Genomic DNA, 19,797 nt, shown 5'->3' with positions numbered 1-19,797 from the left:
TTCCAATTGGAAAGCACAAAGACATAGGAACAGGAGGAGGCCATTCAGCCCATCGAGACCATACTGCCATTGCAACAGATCATATTTAAACATCAAATAGACTCATTATCCAGTTGGATGTTGCTTGACTAGCAGCCAAACAGCCCATTTTTCCCCCCCTGTTTTCAATATTTTTTATATCTGGTGAGGAGAAATGTAGAAAGAAAATGACAAAATAGACACAATCTTTTTTAACGTCCGGATGATTTATCTCCAGGTTTGCACACAGCACTGTCCTGGTGATTGACCATCAATTCCTGGAGACTTCAGGCCAATCCTGGGGTTTTAGCAACCCTTCCCCCCTCGGGACATCCCGAAGTGTCTGCACAGAATTGCCACAGCACAGAAGGAGGCCATTCGGCCCATTGAGTCTGCGCCAGCACTCCATCGGAGCATTTCACCCAGTTCCCCACTCCTCCGCCTTCTCCCCGTAACCCTCCACATTCCCTCTTTTCTGATAACTCTCCAATTCCCTTTCCAAAGCCTCGATTGAACCTGCCTCCCCCACCACACTCTCGGGCAGCGCATTCCAGACCCTAACCACTCGCCGCGTGAAAAGGTTTCTCCTCGTGTCTCCATCGCTTCTTTTACCGATCCCCCTTTAAATCTGGCTCCCTCTGCTTCTCGATCCCTCCCCCCGAGGTGGGAACAGTTTCTCCCTATCGACTCTGTCCAGGCCCCTCGTGATTCTGAACACGTGGATCAAATCTCCTCTTCTCCCAGGAGAACCAGTCCCGACCTCTCCAATCTATCTTCAACACTGAAGTTCCTCATCAGTCACGTGAATCTTTACGACACTTCCCCTAATGCATTCACGTGCTTCCTAAAGTGTGGCCGCCCGAACTGGACAGTATGTCCACGTCGAGCCAGTGTTTTGTACAAATTCAACGTAACCTCTGCGCGTACCCCCTGCCAAAAGGGAATCACTTCACCTTTCCCTGCGTGAAATCTCATCCGCCGCTTGTCCCGGACTCCACCATCCCCTTCCGCACCGCCACGCTTTGACATCATTTGTGTTCCACGGCGCTCAGTCGACATCGATCGCCCTCCAAAGCCACCGCTCGGCTAACGTTCGGCGCTGCACGCGCCTGTAACTGAGATCGTTGTCGTCCATTGCCCCCAACGCTAATGGCGCTCACATATGTGTGATTAGCAACACCGCACCCCCCCCCCACAAGTACTTTGACACCAGAAACGATCAGAGGACAGGGAGGGTGGGAAGGGGAGGTGGGGAGAGGGTCTCAGGAGGAGAGGGCGGGCGGGCGCTGACGTGAGTCCGTGGGGGGGTGGAGGGAGAAGCGGGGAACGAGAGCTCCCCGAAGGCAGAGAGCTGTCTCGGGGTGGGTGGGGTGGGGAGGGGGAGGGAAGGTGCTGGAGAATTTTAAAGGAATCGGTAAAGCTTTGTAAATCCAGGGGGGGAAATAAATCGTCCGAGGGTCGGAATCGGAAACCCACACGTGTGACGGAAATCCCGTCCGGGTGTATTTTTTTAAAAATTATTGACTAACGGGAACCTCACCCGGCCGTTGGATGAGGTTTGGTCAGAAACGCAAGGCTCCCCCCCACCACCCCCCCCGGCAGATTCGCCCGCTCGCCAACCGTGAAGGGGGCAATCGGAGCTTTATCGGGCTTTATTGCCCCTCTTAACAGTCGGCCAGGGGGCTTCTGACTGTCACGCACCCCCCACCCCACCCCCCGACCGCCGGGCGCTAGTTTACCCTCGGGTTTACCCTCAAGGTGCAAATCCCGCCCGGGGAGTGCGTTTTCCATCTTTCCGAATTCCTGTAGCTCCCGACATCCAAAACCCGAGGGAACTTGAGGAAAAGCAGCCTCGGGTTTTTAACCGGGATGTTTGTGCTGCTTTTTATTCTGTCCCTCGGGACCTTTAGCGAGTCCGTCACAGCCCAACCCCCACCCCCAGATTGCCCCAGTTTACTCTTCCACCCCCCCCACCCCCACCCAACCACCAACTCCCACTCTTCACCCCGGTACCGCCCATCTTTCCCCTCCCCCGCTTTCCAATCTTCCCCTTCCCCCCCCTATATCCCCTTCCCCCTCCCCCCTTTATCCCCATCCCCCCCTATATCCCCTTCCCCCTCCCCTCTTTCCACTCCCCCGCTTTCCAATCCTCCCCTTCCCCCCCCTATATCCCCTTCCCCCTCCCCCCTTTATCCCCATCCCCCCCTATATCCCCTTCCCCCTCCCCCCTTTATCCCCATCCCCCCCTATATCCCCTTCCCCCTCCCCCCTTTATCCCCATCCCCCCCTATATCCCCTTCCCCCTCCCCCCTTTATCCCCATCCCCCCCTATATCCCCTTCCCCCTCCCCCCTTTATCCCCATCCCCCCCTATATCCCCTTCCCCCTCCCCTCTTTCCACTCCCCGTGCTTTCCCCCTCTACACCCATTTCCCCTCTCCTCCTTTATCACCCCCTCCCCCGCTATCCCCCTCCTCCTCTGGCCCCTCCCCACTTTTCCCCCTCCCCACATTTCCCCCTCCCCTCTTTCAAATCCCCATCTTTCCGCCCTCTCTCTCCCCCGCCCTCCTCCCCACAGAGAGCTCAGATCACAGGCCCGGCTGAACTGGGTGTAAAGGTGAGGCCTGTCCTGCTGCAGTATTTCAGCTGGTATGGGTGGCAATGTCTGTAGCGTTCAGGTTGGCGAAGTGGGGGTGGGGTGGGGGGGGTGGTGCGGGTGGGGGAGGGGTGGGTGCGGGGGAGGGGTGGGGGGGCGGTGGGTCTGGGCGGGTGGGGTGCTGGGCAGGGTCGTTAACGGGGTCTGGGGCCCAGAGCTCAGCAGCTGGGGTCCTGAGGCTCGAGGCCTGAGGCCCAGGACTTGCGGGGGAGGGGGAGAGCGGAGAGTTGTCAGGGGTTGGGGGCTGGTCCATCGGGAGGAGATCGGGAGTTGGGGGAAGGGGACCATCAGGGAATGCTGAAAGGAGATCGGGGGCAGAAGGGAGATGAGAGGATTCCAAGTTATAAGACCATAAGACATAGGAGCAGAAATTAGGCCATTCGGCCCATCGAGTCTGCTCCGCCATTCAATCATGGCTGATAAGTTTCTCAACCCCATTCTCCCGCCTTCTCCCCGTAACCTTTGACCCCCTTACCAATCAAGAACCTATCTTTCTCGGTCTTAAATGCACTCAATGACCTGGCCTCCACAGCCTTCTGTGGCAATGAATTCCATAAAGTTCTGCCCTCTCCTCCCCACAGTTCACAGTTTTGTATCCTTCGCAAACCTTGAAACTGTGCTCTGAACACCAAGGTCTAAGTCATTGAAATAAATCAGGAAGAGGCAGGGGTACCCAACAGTGGCCTGGGGAACTCCCCTGCAAACCTCCCTTCAGTCCGAAAGACAGCCATTAGCCACCACCCCTGTCTTTCTCCAGCATTTTCTGTCGCTATTTCATTAACCGCTACTCTCTGTCCCTTGTTGCTCAGCCAATTGCGTATCCATGTCGTTACTGTCCTGAATGTCATTCCATGAGCTATAACTTTGCACAAGTCTGTTGTGTGGCACTGTATCAAATGCCTCCTGGAAGTCCATATACACCACATCCACAGCATTACCCTCATCAACCTTCGCATCACCATTTTTTAATCCATTCATGGGAATGTGGACGTCTTTGGCTAGGCCAGTGTTTATTGCCCACCCTTAATTGCCCCTTGAGAAGGTGGGGGTGAGCTGCCTCCTTGAACCTCTACAGTCCCTGTGGTGTAGGTGCACCCACAGGTGAGTTACTCACCTCAGGATTTCCAGCCTCTGACCTGCTCTTGTAGCCACAGTATTTATATGGCTGGTCCAGTTCAGTTTCTGGTCAACGGTAACCCCCAGGATGTTGATAGTGGGGGATTCAGTGATGGTAATGCCATTGAACATCAAGGGGCGATGGTTAGATTCTCTCTTGCTGGAGGAATAGGACTGACTGGGTTGCTCTGTGAGGAGCTAGAATGGACTCAATGGGTCGAATGGCCTCCTTCTGTGTCATAATGACTCGATGGGTCCCAAAGCCTGTCCACCATCTACAAGGCATAAGTCAGGAGTGGGATGGAATACTCCCCACTTGCCTGGATGAGTGCAGCTCCCACAACACTCAAGAAGCTCGACACCATCCAGGACAAAGCAGCCCCGCTTGATTGGCATCCCATCCACAAACATTCACTCCCTCCACCACCGACGCACAATAGCAGCAGTGTGTGTACCATCTACAAGATGCACTACAGCAACTCACCAAGGCTCCTTAGACAGCACCTTCCAAACCCATGACCACTACCACCTAGAAGGACAAGGGCAGCAGACACATGGGGAACACCACCACCTGGAAGTTCCCCTCCGAGCCACTCACCATCCTGACTTGGGAAATATATCGGCCGTTCCTTCACTGTCACTGGGTCCAAATCCTGGAACTCCCTCTCTAACAGCACAGTGGGTGTACCTACACCACAGGGACTGCAGCGGCTCAAGAAGGCAGCTCACCCACCACCTTCTCAAGGGGGCAATTAGGGACGGGCAATAAATGCTGAACTAGCCAACGATTCCGACATCCAATGAATGAGTAAAAATATCCTGTGTGTCCGCGATTGGACCCAGGCCAGGCTGAATCCAGTGGGATCGAACCCTGTCCACACTGTTCCACCAGCCAACTGAGCCCGCCCATGGGGGTCTGAGTTGCTGTGGCAACTGGTAGCCCTGGACGTATGGATGGCGGTGGTCGAGGCTCCGGCATTCCTTCTATCACTTCGTCCTCCCGCCCGCCATTGGCGTGCGCCGGAAGGATTCCCAAGTTGGCCTTCTTGGCCACGTTAGGGATGTGCCTTCTTCAGGCAGGTGCAACCGTGGAGAGAGAGAGGAGCAGAGTTAACGCTTCAGGCCTGTGGCCTTTCCTCAGGGACTGGGAAAAGTACCTCACCACCACCACCACCTACCTCCCTCCCTCGTCTCCTCCGTGCTCCCTCAGGCTGCTAATCCAGTCCTGGATGAGGAGAAATTCCCTCCCATTAAATATGGGGAAGACCGAAGCCATTGGGTGGAATTTTCCGTGCCCGTTGGCGGGGGGTGTGATGGGTGGCGCGCGCGGACAATATGGCGGGACCTGCTTCACGATGGAGGGGAGGGAGGTCGCGACCTTCCACTCAGCCCACCAATGGCGGCCGCTCTTCCCGCCATTGGTGGGCGGGGAGCTAATTGTAATACATTAGCATATCATTAAAAGGCCATCCCGCCTGCTCTTGGAACCCCACCGAATTGCCGGCCCAGACCGGCGGGAAAGCGCGCCAACGTGTTCCACAACAGGGCACAGGAGACGTGCCCTTGGCGGCCTTCACTGTGGGGTGAGGGAGCAGCAGCGTCCTCCACCGCTCGCCCGCTGTTTACAGGCCTCAGGGGACACCGAGGGGGCACTGGGGCAAGTACCGGCCAACCTCGGAGGCAACTGCTGAGGGGAGGAGATGGTGCCCAGGGGGCAAGTGCTGGCCAACCTCGGGGGCAACTGCTGAGGGGAGGGGATGGTGCCCAGGGGGCAAGTGCTGGCCAACCCCCCGGATGGGTTGGGTGGAGGTGTTGGGGCCAAGTGCTGCCCTGGCATTGAATCCCCGCACACAGGCAATGGAGGTGGGGAGGGGGGGGGTCAGGGTAAGAGAGGGAAGTGGCCACACATTAGGGGCACCCCCTGTATAAACTGACCATCCCTCTGTAACCGAGACAGATCAGGCACAGCCACAGGGATATGACTGGGGGTCAGGCTCCTAGCCTGGCCACCCAGGCAAGCAAAGCAGAGGCATCAAAGGCCCATCAAGCACTCCATACATTACCCCCCCACCCCCGACACCCACCCCTGGCACAGACTTCCAGTCCGCCACCACTTTACTGGACCGCAGAGCAGTTGGACTGCACACGTTGTACAATCTCCTCGCCAACGTTGGCCATGTAGCAGTCACTGCTGGAGGCTCACAGCCCCTTGCAATCTCAGCATCCTGGTTTGGACCAGCGTCCCCCTCATGTCGCAGGCTGACAGGGCAGCCATGCAGTGCACTCATCTCTGGCCATCCGGGGGGGTGACCAGCACTCTCCAGGAAGCGATAAGGGGCGATCACACAGGGCCAGGGAAGGTGCTAAGTACACCCATGATAACCACGTCTCTCTCTATCTTTCATGCTGCAGGAGGACCACGTCAGGATCATGGATCCTGGTGACCTAGCTGTGTGTCTGATGGCCTACAGAGAGCGGAGAAGACGGAGGAGAGAGTGTCTGAGGCTCCTGGCTGCACTAAGGCAGGAGCAGCAACCTCATGAAGAAGGGGCAGCAGGGACTCCCTCACACGCTGCCCAGGAGCGACAGTGAAGCCGTGGCTGGTCGACACCTAGTGATACCCAGGGTCCATAGACACCCCCTGCCATTCCTGCAGATGACTGAGAACCAGTGTCGCCAATGACTGCGCATGTCTAGGGACCTGGTGTCTCACATCTGCCACTTACTGCAGGACTTGGCGCCAAGGGGACATGAAGGGCATCCAGTGCCAGTGGCTGTGAAAGTGACCATGCCGCTCAATTTCTACACCAGTGGCTCCTTTCAGGGCTCCACAGGCGACCTCTGTGGGATTTCACAATCCGCCTCCCACAAATACATCCATGAGGTCACGGATACATCTTCTCCATGGCAACCACTTTGTGCATTTCACCCGGGACCGGGACAGCCAGGATACAAGGGCCATTGGATTCTCCCGGATCTCGGGATTCCCACAGGTACAGGGTGCGATTGACTGCACCCATGTGGCGCTCAGGTCCCCATCGCAACACTCGGTGACTTCATCAACACTGAACATGCAGCTTGTGTATAATCACCACAAACACATCCTGCAGGTCTGCGCACGGTTTCCAGGAAGTGTGCACGATGCCTACATCCTGAATCACTCGCAGATCCCTGGAGTCTTCCAGGGTCCACAGAGGCTGCAGGGTTGGCTCCTCGGGGACAAGGGCTCCCCACAGAGGCCGTGGCTGATGACACCCGTGCGTCAGCCTCAGACTGCAGCAGAGCGACGGTGTAATGAGGCTCATGCAGCAGCTCACAGCTTGGTGGAGCAGACCATCGGGATGCTGAAGATGAGGTTCCGGTGCCTGGACCAGTCTGGTGGAGCCCTGCAATACAGCCCACAGAGGGTGTCACACATCATCATTGTCTGCTGCTCCCTTTACAACCTGGCGTTGCAATGGGGAGAAGAGCAGAGGGGGTGAGGGAGTCCTCGGTGGTGATGATGACGGGGATGAGGCTCTCGCACTGGCCGGACTAGGCAGGCAAGCTCGGGAGGCCCTCATAGCTGCCCGATTTGTGGAGGATGATGACAACAACATGCAGTGAGGACACTCCATAGACCCTCACATCGCAGTTGTGAATGTTTGATTCCAGTCTGGCTTATGGCAGCGCCAATACCCTCTGTGAGAATGCTCCTGTCATGGAGATGCAGTGAGGGCCCTAATAGTCGCTCGATTGCAGGAGGATGATGATGACATGCAGTGAGGACACTCCATAGATCCTCACGCAGCCTCTGAGAATGTCTGACCCCTGTCTGGCCGAGGGCATCTCGCTTGTGCTCCATGATCAGGGCCAACTCAGAGATACAGCCATGAAACTTTAGATGCATCTGATGCTGTGTCCGCCTTCAGCACCTCAGCCCTTCAGGAGCTGGTGCACAGCATCACTGGTCACAGATGCTGGTGAGATGGGGGCCAGACCCACCTTAAAGGCGCTGAGAGCACACAGAGAGAATGAGAGAACTCTGTGATGCCTGCCCGCTACATTCTGGCAGCAATGACCAGCACCACCGAGGTGCAGACATCAGTAATGTGTCCAGGGAGTGAGAGGCTGGACCATCACTGTGGTCTGAAGGCTGCACAGACACAGGGAAGAGGCCCTGGACTGAGACACCTGCCTTTATCTTGTGCAGAAAGGTTTCACATCTGAGTGACAGGAACACTGCTCATTAGAACAAGGAGCCAGAGGCAGGGAGACATTCGTGGGAGTTTATTGTCAATAGTGACCAGTATGTACAAGTGATCAACACCCGTGCCCAGGCTGTGCAACTACCTTTACCTATCTTTCCTAACCCTGCTGCTACGTCTTGGTGCTCCCCGGACATCCACAGTGGAGGTGGAAGCAGCCTGCTGACTGTGACGCCCTGTCTGTGATGACTCTGGCGGGCGTCCTCTGGAGGGCCCCGGCCTGCTTTCAGGGTCCTGCTGTGTGGCAGTGACACCCTCCCTCGGCCTGTGGAGCTGGAGCTGCGGAGGTCACAGGAAGAGGGGATTCGGATGGGCCGATCACTCCCAGAGTCACCTGGGTGGATGGCCCCGGGGTGTGCACCTGCTGACCCTCCTCCCTATGGGTGCCCGAGGGTCCCTGGCTGACTCCGTGAGGAGAAGGGGTAGCTGGAGTGAGATCGAGCTGCCCAGCACCCCTCTCACGTACACACTGTTGGAGGCCAACTATGGCATCAGAGATGGAGTTGAGCCCGTGCAGCAGTACAGGAGTGACATCCTGGACCAAGGTCTCCATGGCGGCCGCCATCCTGCCAGTGTTGACCTTGGTGCATTGGCAATGCTGGCACTATCACCTCAGCCTGAAGACAGACAGACTCCTCCATCGTGCCTTACAATCTGAGGAGTGCAGCGGACATCCCTTCCTGATATTCCCGAGCTTGTCTTTGCAGCTCCAGCAACTGAGACATGACCGAGTCCAGAGGCTCCTCATCTGACTCAGACTCAGCAACGTTCCGGCCTCCAGCAGCTCCTCCGAGTGCCGGGGACCTGGGAAGTCCCTGCGTCCCTAATGCTGTGGATCAGACAGTGTGATGTGCTCACCAGATTGTGATCCCGAGGCTGCTCTAAAGCTGGGTCCCACCGAGGTGTGTGTCTCTGCGCTGGTGGAGGGTGTGGGTGAGGCTGTGATGGGTCTTCAGGGAGGGTGACTCCAGATTCCTCTTCGGAGGTTTCTTCGAGGGTAAGTGTGAGAGAGTGAACGGTGATATCCTCGCACTGGCAGTGAGTGAGGGCCCTGTGGGTGTGCGATGGGTTTGTGAGTGTGTGAGTGGGGAGGGATGGAGAAGAGTGACTTACCCTGGGGGAACGGAGGAGATCATCCACCCTCTTGCGGCACTGGGTGGCTGCCCTCCTCTGCAGGGCATTGGCACTGACCATCGCCTCCCAAGCCGGGTTGGTGACATTGCTGCCCACCCTGTGGCCCAGAGCAGGGGGTACAGCACATCCCGGCGGGGCGTCCACAGCACCCAGCAGTCGCTCGAGGGACCCGTTGTTGAAGTTGGGGGGGGGTGGCTGCAGTCCTTTGCTGACCGTGTCTCCCAGGCAGCGGTGGTGGTGAGCTGGTGGCGATGAGGGCTTTGCTGGGGGCCGCCTTTCAAAGATGGCGGCCGGCGTGGTGATGGCGGGCGGGCGAGTGAGAGACCGATCGCCATGGAAACGGCGTGTTTTTTGCGGGAGTGAATAAATAAAGAGAGAGGCTCAGGGAGGACACGGCGTGAAAACCCGCCATTTTCATCGGTCGCTCGGACTCCATTTTACCCGCCCGCTACCGCACTTAGTGAAATTCCGGGAAAATTCTGCCTGTTGTTTTGGGGCCCGTCCCCAACCTCCGTTCCCTAGTGACCGACTCCATCCCTCTCCCCGGGGAACACTCGGAGATTTAAGCCGCTCTCTTCACAGCCTCAGTGTCACGTTTGACCTCGAGATGAGCTTCCGCCCTCATATTCGCGCCATCGCTAAGACCGCCTATTCCCACCTCCCTAACATCGCCCGACTCCACCCCCCTGTCTCAGCTCATCCGCTGCTGAAACCCTCACCCACACCCTCGTTCCCTCCAGACTCGACTATTCCAACCCTTTCCCGGCTGCTCTCCCACATTCTACAATCCGGAAACTTCCGCTCATCCCAAACTCTGCTGCCCCCGTGTCCGAACTCGCACCGAGTCCCCGTTCACCCATCACCCCCTGTGCCCGCTGACCCACACTGGCTCCCGGTCCGGCAACACCTCCATTTTCACATTCTCACCCTCGTTTTCAAATCCCTCCTCACACCCTCCCTATCTCTGTAACCTCCTCCAGCCCCTACACCCCTCCCTATCTCTGTAACCTCCTCCAGACCCTACACCCCTCCCTATCTCTGTAACCTCCTCCAGCCCCTACACCCCCTCCCTATCTCTGTAACCTCCTCCAGCCCCTACACCCCTCCCTATCTCTGTAACTTCCTCCAGCCCCTACACCCCTCCCTATCTCTGTAACCTCCTCCAGACCCTACACCCCATCCCTATCCCTGTAACCTCCTCCAGCCCCTACACCCCCTCCCTATCTCTGTAACCTCCTCCAGCCCCTACACCCCTCCCTATCTCTGTAACCTCCTCCAGCCAGAACACCCCTCCCTATCTCTGTAACCTCCTCCAGCCCCTACACCCCCTCCCTATCTCTGTAACTTCCTCCAGCCCCGACACCCCTCCCTATCTCTGTAACCTCCTCCAAGCCCTACAGCCCTCCCTATCTCTGTAACCTCCTCCAGCCCCTACACCCCTCCCTATCTCTGTAACCTCCTCCAGCTCCTACAACCCTCCCTATCTCTGTAACCTCCTCCAGCTCCTACACCCCTCCCTATCTCTGTAACATCCTCCAGCCCCTACACCCCTCCCTATCTCTGTAACCTCCTCCAGCCCCTACACCCCTCCCCATCTCTGTAACCTCCTCCAGCCCCTACACCCCTCCCTATCTCTGTAACCTCCTCCAGCCCCTACACCCCCTTCCTATCTCTGTAACCTCCTCCAGCCCCTACACCCCTCCCTATCTCTGTAACCTCCTCCAATCCCTACACCCCTCCCTATCTCTGTAACCTCCTCCAGCCCCTACACCCCTCCCTATCTCTGTAACCTCCTCCAGCCCCTACACCCCTCCCTATCTCTGTAACCTCCTCCAGCCCCTACACCCCTCCCTATCTCTGTAACCTCCTCCAGCCCCTACACCCCTCCCTATCTCTGTAACCTCCTCCAGCCCCTACACCCCTCCCTATCTCTGTAACCTCGTCCAGCCCCCTACAACCCCTCCCTATCTCTGTAACCTCCTCCAGACCCTACACCCCTCCCTATCTCTGTAACCTCCTCCAGCCCCTACACCCCCTCCCTATCTCTGTAACCTCCTCCAGCCCCTACACCCCCTCCCTATCTCTGTAACCTCCTCCAGCCCCTACACCCCTCCCTATCTCTGTAACCTCCTCCAGCCCCCACACCCTTCCCTATCTCTGTAACCTCCTCCAGCCCCTACACCCCTCCCTATCTCTGTAACCTCCTCCAGCCCCTACACCCCTCCCTATCTCTGTAACCTCCTCCAGCCCCTACACCCCTCCCTATCTCTGTAACCTCCTCCAGCCCCCACACCCTTCCCTATCTCTGTAACCTCCTCCAGCCCCTACACCCCTCCCTATCTCTGTAACCTCCTCCAGCCCCTACACCCCTCCCTATCTCTGTAACCTCCTCCAGCCCCTACACCCCTCCCTATCTCTGTAACCTCCTCCAGCCCTACACCCCTCCCTATCTCTGTAACCTCCTCCAGCCCCTACACCCCTCCCTATCTCTGTAACCTCCTCCAGCCCCTACACCCCTCCCTATCTCTGTAACCTCCTCCAGCCCCTACACCCCCTCCCTATCTCTGTAACCTCCTCCAGCCCCTACACCCCTATCTCTGTAACCTCCTCCAGCCCCTACACCCCTATCTCTGTAACCTCCTCCAGCCCCTACACCCCTACCTCTGTAACCTCCTCCAGCCCCTACACCCCTATCTCTGTAACCTCCTCCAGCCCCTACACCCCTCCCTATCTCTGTAACCTCCTCCAGCACCTACACCCCTCCCTATCTCTGTAACCTCCTCCAGCCCCTACACCCCTCCCTATCTCTGTAACCTCCTCCAGCCCCCTACAACCCCTCCCTATCTCTGTAACCTCCTCCAGCCCCTACACCCCCTCCCTATCTCTGTAACCTCCTCCAGCCCCTACACCCCTATCTCCGTAACCTCCTCCAGCCCCTTCACCCCTATCTCTGTAACCTCCTCCAGCCCCTACACCCCTCCCTATCTCTGTAACCTCCTCCAGCCCCTACACCCATCCCTATCTCTGTAATCTCCTCCAGCCCTTACACCCCTATCTCTGTAACCTCCTCCAGCCCCTACACCACTCCCTATCTCTGTAACCTCCTCCAGTCCCTACACCCCTCCCTATCTCTGTAACCTCCTCCAGCCCCTACACCCCTATCTCTGTAACCTCCTCCAGTCCCTACACCCCTCCCTATCTCTGTAACCTCCTCCAGCCCCTACACCCCCTCCCTATTTCTGTAACCTCCTCCAGCACCTACACCCCTCCCTATCTCTGTAACCTCCTCCAGCCCCTACATCCCTCTCTATCTCTGTAACCTCCTCCAGCCCCTACACCCCTCCCTATCTCTGTAACCTCCTCCAGCCCCTACACCCCTCCCTATCTCTGTAACCTCCTCCAGCCCCCTACAACCCCTCCCTATCTCTGTAACCTCCTCCAGACCCTACACCCCTCCCTATCTCTGTAACCTCCTCCAGCCCCTACACCCCTATCTCCGTAACCTCCTCCAGCCCCTACACCCCTATCTTTGTAACCTCCTCCAGCCCCTACACCCCTCCCTATCTCTGTAACCTCCCCCAGCCTCTACACCCCTCCCTATCTCTGTAGCCTCCTCCAGCCCCTTCACCCCTATCTCTGTAACCTCCTCCAGCCCCTACACCCCTCCCTATCTCTGTAACCTCCTCCAGCCCCTACACCCATCCCTATCTCTGTAACCTCCTCCAGCCCTTACACCCCTATATCTGTAACCTCCTCCAGCCCCTACACCACTCCCTATCTCTGTAACCTCCTCCAGCCCCTACACCCCTCCCTATCTCTGTAACCTCCTCCAGTCCCTACACCCCTCCCTATCTCTGTAACCTCCTCCAGCCCCTACACCCCCTCCCTATCTCTGTAACCTCCTCCAGCCCCTACACCCCTATCTCTGTAACCTCCTCCAGCCCCTACACCCCTATCTCTGTAACCTCCTCCAGCCCCTACACCCCTATCTCTGTAACCTCCTACAGCCCCTACACCCCTATCTCTGTAACCTCCTCCAGCCCCTACACCCCTCCCTATCTCTGTAACCTCCTCCAGCACCTACACCCCTCCCTATCTCTGTAACCTCCTCCAGCCCCTACATCCCTCTCTATCTCTGTAACCTCCTCCAGCCCCTACACCCCTCCCTATCTCTGTAACCTCCTCCAGCCCCTACACCCCTCCCTATCTCTGTAACCTCCTCCAGCCCCTACAACCCTCCGAGATCTCTGCGCTCCTCCAATTCCGGCCTCTTGAGCATCCCCCGATTCCCATCGCTCCACCATTGGCGGCCGTGCCTTCAGCTGCCTGGGACCCTGAGCTCTGGAATTCTCTCCCTAAATCTCTCCACCCCTCTCTCTCTCTCCTCCTTTAAGGTGCTCCTTAAAACCCACCTTGTTACAGACAGGAGGGGTTTTAATTTAGAACAGCCCTGATATGTCCTCTCACCATCCGTCCGTAAACAGAAAGGTGTTTTTTGATTTGTTTCCCTCTTTATAAGAAGTGGCGTATTTCCCAGCCCCTCAGTTTTGGGTGTGATCCAATTTTGTTAATAACCCCTTAGCAAATTTTGGATAGGATAAACTCAAAGGGTTAGTTTATTCGTGTGCACTCAAACACCAAGAGGAGGGTCGCAACCTAGCCTTATTTTTCACTCATACAATAAAAAAGGGATAGAGAAAAGAAAGATTTACAGAGCAAAGACCACAGAATTATTGTTCCACTTGAGTCCAGAATCAAAGTCCAATGGTGTACTCCTTCACAGAGGTCAGCAGGTTGAAGGCTGGTGCTGGATAATCCACTTTTTCTGGAGAGATGACTTCCACGATGGGCTAGGCACATAGAGATGAATTAGTCTTCTAGGCGTTGGTACAGAAGTTCCAGCACAAACAGTATAGATGCGGACAGAACCCTTTTTTCTGAGCAGGTGCCTGCTAGGTAGAAAATGGCAGTACAGCAAGACATAGTAACTCGTCCTTCCAGCTAGGGGGGTCATGTCACATGACTCACACCTGTCCACTTTGGTTTTGACAAAGGATGTATTTTCCTTTGTCTGGGTTCCTGAGATCATTAATGCTTCAACCATTAAGGATTCGAAAGGAGGTTGCAGGGGTCCTTTGTTCCTAGCAGACCGGTAGCCTCCGTTGGCCAGGCCTGGCTTAGGAAACGTAAATGGCCTTTGCATAATTCCCTCTGAATTTGATCTCTGCGGCCACGGGGGTCATTAGTGCCTCCTCAGAGATAACGAGGTGTCAAAAATATAGTGTGAGGTTTTAACTCCATTACAACCTCCTTGACCAAGCTTTTAATCAGCCCTCCTAATTGGAACCTCTTTTTTCTTTTGATTGCCGTGAAGTATTTTCGGACAACGTCGTGTTAAAGAAGCCGTAGAACTGAAAAGTGTTGATTTTTTAAAAAATCCTTTCGTGGGACGGGGCGAGACCAGCTTTCGTTGCCCGTCCCTAATTGCCCCCTGGAGCTGAGGGTCTCGCTCGGCCATTTCAGGGGGTGCAGTTAAGAGTCGACCATGCGGCTGTGGGGTCTGGAGTCACGTGTAGGCCAGACTGGGTAAGGAGGGCAGATTTCCCTCCCCAAAGGGGGCATTAGTGAACCAGATGGGGTTTTTATGACAATCGGTGATGGTCATGTGGTCACCGTCACTGAGACTCGCTTTATATTATATTATATTAAATATTATATTCACACTTTTAGGATTGGGAGCATTTTAAAATTCAGCAAAGGAGAACCAAGAAATGAATTAAGAAAGGGAAAATAGAGTATGAAATTAAACCAGCGAGGGACATTAAAAACAGACTGTCAAAGTTTCTATGGGTATGTAAAAAGGAACAGACCAGTGCAGACAAATGTGGAACGAAAACAGAAACAGAAATACCTGGAAAAACTCAGCAGGTCTGGGCAGCATCGGCGGAGAAGAGAGTTCTCGAAACGCCAACTGTGCTCTCCTCCGCCGATGCTGCCCAGACCTGCTGAGTTTTTCCAGGTGTTTCTGTTTCTGTTTTTTAGTTTTGGATTTCCAGCATCCGCAGTGTTTTTTTGCTTTTATTTCTGAAGACACCTGTGGGTCCATTCCAGACAGAGACAGGAGAATTTATAACGGGGAATAAGGAAATAGCAGATAAAAACGATACAGGGAGGAAATACTAAGAAACCTCCCAGAAATGCTAGAGAACCAGGGAACTAATGAGGTTGAGGAATGAAAGTAATTAGTATTTGTAAAAAAAAAGTAACACTGGAGAAATTAGTGGGGACTAAAAGTTGATAAACCCCCTGGACCTGAATGATTGATAGCCCAGAGTGTTGAAAGAGGTGGATGTAGAGATAGTGGATGCACTGGTGACCATCTTCCAAAATTCTATTGACTCTGATATGGTTCCTGCAGACTGGATGGTTGTGAGTGTAACCCCACTTTTTAAGGAGGGGGAGAGAAAACAGGGAGCTTCAGACCTGTTGGTTTGACTTAAGTAGTAGGGAAAATGCTAGAATCTGTAATAAAGGATGTGATAACTGAACAGGGAAAGGTGATTCAATACAAACCCCAATTTGCCCTCACTCAGTCAGAATTTCACTCATCTATTTCATAACGGTGACCATGAGACCCTGGTCCAACAAAACCCAATCCATCTCAGATTGGAAATTTCCAAATTCCACCCCAACTCCCACATCCCGCAGCCTTGACAGCTTTTTTTGGGGGGTGGTGGGGAGAGAGTTCCGCATTCCCGCTCCCCTCTGTGTGTGTGTGTGAAGTGCTTCCTGACATCCCCCCTGAACGGGCCTGGCTCCGATTTTAAGCTTCCGCCCCCTTGTTCTGGACTCCCCACCCACGACCAGAGGAAACAGTTTCTCTCCATCGAATCCTTTAATCATCTTAAACCCCTCGATTCGATCGTCCCTTAATCTTCCACACTCGAGGGAATACAGACCGAGTCTGTGTGTGACCTGTCCTCGGAGTTTAACCCTTTCAGCCCCGGGGTCGTCCCGGTGAATCTGTGCCCCGCCCAACCTCCGAGGGCCAATGTATCCTGCGGGGAAAACTCACCGGAGAAGCTTAAAAAGGTTTGCCAGGATAAACACGGGAACTGAGAGGGTATAATGGCCAGGAAAGATTAAACAGCCTGGGAACCTTATCTCTGGAAAAGAGAGGCTGAAGGGGGAAGTGGGGCTCAGGGTAGGGGAGAATGGTCTGTTGGAGACGGGGAGAGGGATTTGATAAGCTAGAGAGAAAAGATAAGACTTGCATTTATTTTCATAGCCTTTCAGAGACACCTCAAAGGGGCTGATGACTCAACAAATACTTTAGAAACACAGTCAATGTTGTAATGTAACAGAAGATATCTTTCCATCTGATTAAGCCCAGAACTAAGGGTCATAAATGCCGCGGGTAAATCCAGTCAGGATTACCAGAGGGTGGGGAGAAGGTGGAACTCGCTCCCACCGGTTGTAGTTGAGGTGAATAGTGTCAATGGACTGAAGGATAAACTCATGAGGCAGAAAGGATATGAAGAGGGCTGACCAGAAACTGAACTGGACCAGCCATATAAATACTGTGGCTACAAGAGCAGGTCAGAGGCTGGGAATCCTGCAGTGAGTAACTCACCTCCTGACTCCCCAAAGCCTGTCCACCATCTACAAGGCACAAGTCAGGAGTGTGATGGAATACTCTCCACTTGCCTGGATGAGTGCAGCTCCCACAACACTCAAGAAGCTCGACACCGTCCAGGACAAAGCAGCCCCGCTTGATCGGCACCCCATCCACAAACATTCACTCCCTCCACCACCAACGCACAGTAGCAGCAGTGTGTGTACCATCTACAAGATGCACTGCAGCGACTCACCAAGGCTCCTTAGACAGCACCTTCCAAACCCACGACCACTACCATCTAGAAGGACAAGGGCAGCAGACACATGGGGAACACCCACCACCTGGAAGTTCCCCTCCAAGCCACTCACCATCCCGACTTGGGAAATATATCGGCCGTTCCTTCACTGTCGCTGGGTTCAAACCCTGGAACTCCCTCCCTCACAGCGCGGTGGGTGTACCTACACCACAGGGATTGCAGCGGCTCAAGAAGGCAGCTCACCCACCACCTTCTCAAGGGGGGCAATTAGGCATGGGCAACAAACACCCACATCGCATGAAGGAACGAATTAGTAAATGAAGAGGGGTTGGGAGGAGGCTCGAGGGGAGCATAGACCACATCAGAGAGCAGTTGAGCTGTGTGGATTGCTGCTGTCCTGTCAATTCTATGCTGCACCGTGTTTAAGGGGTGATTTCTAAGTAGCTGCCTGACTGGGCCTAGGTGTTCAGGTTCCGGGTAGCAGAGAACAAGCATTGTGGTTGGGTTGGGTTATCAGGAGATGGAACGTCAGCCAGCAGAAGGTCCCATTCTGCCTACAGTCTGTACCCTGTCTCCGTGGTAATGCAATTAGAGCAGGGCAATAGGGAATGGGTTGCAGCAGAGCAGACACTAGTGAACGCCTCCCAGGCGCCACACTCAACTAGCTCACTATCACCAGGGACCATCACCTATTACATCCAATTAACCTCCTCACCCAGGGCATTAACCACACAAACGCTGCACAATATTCTCATTAGAGAACATCTTTCTCTCAGTGCAGAGGAGGGAGGAACGAGGAGTGCACTGGAAGCATTGTAAAATGGAGCTCATAGCTCCCTCTACAGTGTCCCCATCAAAACACTCCCAGGACAGGGACAGCACGGGGTTAGATACAGAGTAAAGCTCCCTCTGCACTGTCCCCATCAAACACTCCCAGGACAGGTACAGCACGGGGTTAGATACAGAGTAAAGCTCCCTCTACACTGTCCCCATCAAACACTCCCAGGACAGGTACAGCACGGGGTTAGATACAGAGTAAAGCTCCCTCTACACTGTCCCCATCAAACACTCCCAGGACAGGTACAGCACGGGGTTAGATACAGAGTAAAGCTCCCTCGACACTGTCCCCATCAAACACTCCCAGGACAGGTACAGCACGGGGTTAGATACAGAGTAAAGCTCCCTCTATACTGTCCCCGTCAAACACTCCCAGGACAGGTACAGCACGGGGTTAGATACAGAGTAAAGCTCCCTCTACATTGTCCCCATCAAACACTCCCAGGACAGGTACAGCACGGGGTTAGATACAGAGTAAAGCTCCCTCTACACTGTCCCCATCAAACACTCCCAGGACAGGTGCAGCACGGGGTTAGATACAGAGTAAAACTCCCTCTACACTGTCCCCATCAAACACTCCCAGGACAGGTACAGCACGGGGTTAGATACAGAGTAAAGCTCCCTCCACACTGTCCCCATCAAACACTCCCAGGACAGGTACAGCACAGGGTTAGATACAGAGTAAAGTTCCCTCTACACTGTCCCCATCAAACACTCCCAGGACAGGTACAGCACGGGGTTAGATACAGAGTAAAGCTCCCTCTACACTGTCCCCATCAAACACTCCCAGGACAGGTGCAGCACGGGGTTAGATACAGAGTAAAACTCCCTCTACACTGTCCCCATCAAACACTCCCAGGACAGGTGCAGCACGGGGTTAGATACAGAGTAAAGCTCCCTCTACACTGTCCCCATCAAACACTCCCAGGACAGGTACAGCACAGGGTTAGATACAGAGTAAAGCTCCCTCTACACTGTCCCCATCAAACAGTCCCAGGACAGGTACAGCACGCGGTTAGATACAGAGTAAAGCTCCCTCTACACTGACCCATCAAACACTCCCAGGGCAGGTACAGAACGGGGTTAGATACAGAGTAAAGCTCCCTCTACACTGTCCCCATTAAACACTCCCAGGACAGGTACAGCACGGGGTTAGATACAGAGTAAAGCGCCCTCTACACTGTCCCCATTAAACACTCCCAGGACAGGTACAGCACGGGGTTAGATACAGTGTAAAGCGCCCTCTACACTGTCCCCATCAAACACTCCCAGGACAGGTACAGCACGGGGTTAGATACAGAGCAAAGCTCCCTCTACACTGTCCCCATCAAACACTCCCAGGACAGGTACAGCACAGGGTTAGATACAGAGTAAAGCTCCCTCTACACTGTCCCCATCAAACACTCCCAGGACAGGTACCTGCAGGTAATATTTTTGAATCTTACCCCGACTGTGCTCAGGTTATTAAGTGTTGCAATGTGACACTTCAGGGCCAGTTAGACCCAGAAGATGTTTGGTGAAGGAAAGGAGACATAGACACAATCGACACAGGCATTTCCCTGTCGCTGCTACAGGCGTGTGAGAGCAGTTGATCAAAAGTGCTGCAGCTCTCAAAGGGCTGCAGCAGTCGGAACCATTGTCATTGTGGTTGGAGGTTTCCCGTCTCTACCGCACCAAACACCACCTCAGGACACCCCAAAGCGTTTAACGGCAAATGAAGTACTGGGAGAAATCTGACAGCCAATTTACACACAGCAAGACTCCACAGGCAGCCAGGCAAAGAGGGGCAGATCAAGACAGCAGGGAGAACGATTATTGCAATAGCGGCCGTGCAGCCTTCAACATCCATCTGAGAGAGCAGGAGGGTTAAACATCATCCCGAAAGACGGCACGTCCGACAGCACTGACCATCCGTCA

Source organism: Cetorhinus maximus, unplaced genomic scaffold, assembly GCF_964194155.1.
Source record: "Cetorhinus maximus unplaced genomic scaffold, sCetMax3.hap1.1 HAP1_SCAFFOLD_931, whole genome shotgun sequence".
Classification (NCBI taxonomy): domain Eukaryota; kingdom Metazoa; phylum Chordata; class Chondrichthyes; order Lamniformes; family Cetorhinidae; genus Cetorhinus; species Cetorhinus maximus.
The sequence above is the reverse complement of the archived record's forward strand: the minus strand, read 5'-3'. Positions refer to the sequence as shown.